The sequence below is a fragment of the Mus caroli genome, chromosome 3, assembly GCF_900094665.2.
Source record: "Mus caroli chromosome 3, CAROLI_EIJ_v1.1, whole genome shotgun sequence".
NCBI classification, from domain to species: Eukaryota; Metazoa; Chordata; class Mammalia; order Rodentia; family Muridae; genus Mus; species Mus caroli.
The window spans coordinates 50,883,834-50,886,201 of record NC_034572.1 but is presented as its reverse complement, the minus strand read 5'-3'; positions in this window follow the sequence as shown (position 1 = coordinate 50,886,201).

The window sequence follows — 2,368 nt, the reverse complement described above, 5'->3', positions numbered from 1 at the left end:
AAAAAAATAGCCATGCTATTTGAATTACTGGTCTGGAGGTCCTCCACAGATACTGGCAGGCAGCCACGTGGCAGGGAGGGAGGGAAGAAAAGAGGGAGGGAGGGAGGGAGGGAGAAATTCCAAATCAGAAAAAGAATGTTTAGGTTTTGTCTAGCATTTGAAAGAAAAGGACATGGGGAAAGGGAGTGGGGGGTATTAGGACTCAACTCTTGGGAGTTTGCAGGGATTATGAACTAGGGTCAAGAATTCTGGGAAGGAAAAGTTCAATATATCATTAAATGAATGAATGATTGTCTTTTTTTTTTTTTTTTTAATTCCTTATAGCTTAAGGTGAGCCTGTCTTCCTAGGGCTGATCCCTAAGCCAGGTCATTAATCCTGTTCAATTGTGGGTACCCACTCGGGTCAGAGGGTCTAGTCTCCTGACTAGGATTTTCCCCCTAATGGGCCTTTAATGATAATGCTTGGGACATGGAGTGTCCTTCCAAAAGGATCGGTCCTTAGGCGGTGGTATTCTTGAGAGGTGAATGGATTTTTTCGAGGGTGCCAACCACCAACGGATGAATTCCATGGTGAGTTCACAGCTGAATAGGCTGCTGGGATGAGGAGCCTAGCTGAGCAGGAGGACATGGCTCTGTGGGTCCTTAGGTGTGTGACTTTGAAGACAATCTTTTACTCCTTCTTGCTGCCATGAAGCAAGCAGCTTTCTACAGCGCTGTCCTCCTACCGCAACGTTTCTGCCCATCCACAGGCCACAAAGCAACAGTGCCTGCTGTCTTACCCCGAAAGCGTAAACGCAAATAAATTTTCCTCACTTACTATCTTATCTCAGGAATTTTGTCAGATGGATGAAAGTAACTAACGTGATACCTGGAAGGACAGGAAAATTTGTTTTGTAGAAAGGCAGATGCTTCCTCCTCACTTTCAGTCTGTAGGTCCTCTGGGTAACTGTTTTAAGCCCTGCACCTTTTCTTTCCTTTCTCCTTACCTTTCCACTCTCCTGCCTTTATCTCTTCTGTCCTCTCCTAGTCTTCATTTCACCCTTCTCTCCATCCATAGTGTGTTTGTATCCCATCTCCCCTCTTGGACAATTATGTTAACAGACTATACAATGTTCCAGAAGTTTCCCTCCTGTATCTCAGGGGTTACATGCTGAGCTTCCCATGACTTGTGGGTAAATTGTGCTGCAACTCCTGTTCAGCCCTTTCCTACTGCCACCTGGCTTTGGGTAGTCTGAAGACTGGTGTCAGCTTGTGATGTTCTGTCTAGTCATTTTGGTTATTTTGCCCATTTTGAAACCGTGTGAAGCCTTTATGTCTTTCTTAAACTGTTCAAGATATTGCAGCTCTCACTTCTGGGCAAACACTGCCAAGGTCTGAGCAGTGGGAGGAGAGGCTGGCCTTGCCTTACCTCACATTTGCTTTATTGGCAGCTCTTGACAATCTCTTGCCTATATAGCAGGGTGTAGGCTAGTATGCTTGGCTGTGTCTACAGAGACAGTCTCCTTCTCTGCCTCCATCGCCATAATAGTCTAGGTTCCTTAGATTATATGGATGTCATGGAACATTTTTTTTTGACATAGTAACTCTTTCCCCTCCTATTTCCCTTTTCCTGTACAATTGGTCCCATGTTCACAGGCAAAATATAATGCTACGGTACAGTAGACAGGCCCAAGAACAGCCCCCATCAAAGCTGGGCACTGTGGTATTTAAAGTTAGAAATGAAAATAGGTTATCCAGAACACAGTTTTTTGAGTATGTATTTTGAATATGCATATTTTTACTAACAATAGGGGAGAGGGGAAAGCAGGGGCTCTTGGACCCTGCTCATAAAATAATTCTATTGATTATGATAATACCTCATGTTTGTCTCCTAAGCATACATATGAGGCAGATACTATCTTTGTGGTGGTTTCAATGAGCATGGCCCCCATAGGTTCCTATGCTTGAATACTTGGTCCCCAGTTGATAGAATTGTTTGGGAAGGATTAGGTGGAGTGGTCTTGTTGCAAGATGTGCATCACTGAAGGTGGGCTTGGAGGTTCCCAAAGCCCATGCCATTCCCAGTCTCTCTCTCATGCAGATAAGAATGTAAATCTCAGTCATTGCTCTGGTGTCATGTCTGCCTGCCTGTTGCCAGGCTCCTCACAACGAAGGCAGCAGACTCTAACAATATGCAACTCTGAGCTCCAAATTCAACATTTTCTAAAATTGCCATGGTTATAGGTTTTGGTAGGGCAAAATAACTAAGACAATCTCCACTTGAGTACTGTGGCATAGAGGACTCAGGTACTCAAGTATGCAACACAAAGTTGGCTGCTATGAGAAAAGAAGTTTCTGGAGACTCTGAACATACACACACACACACACA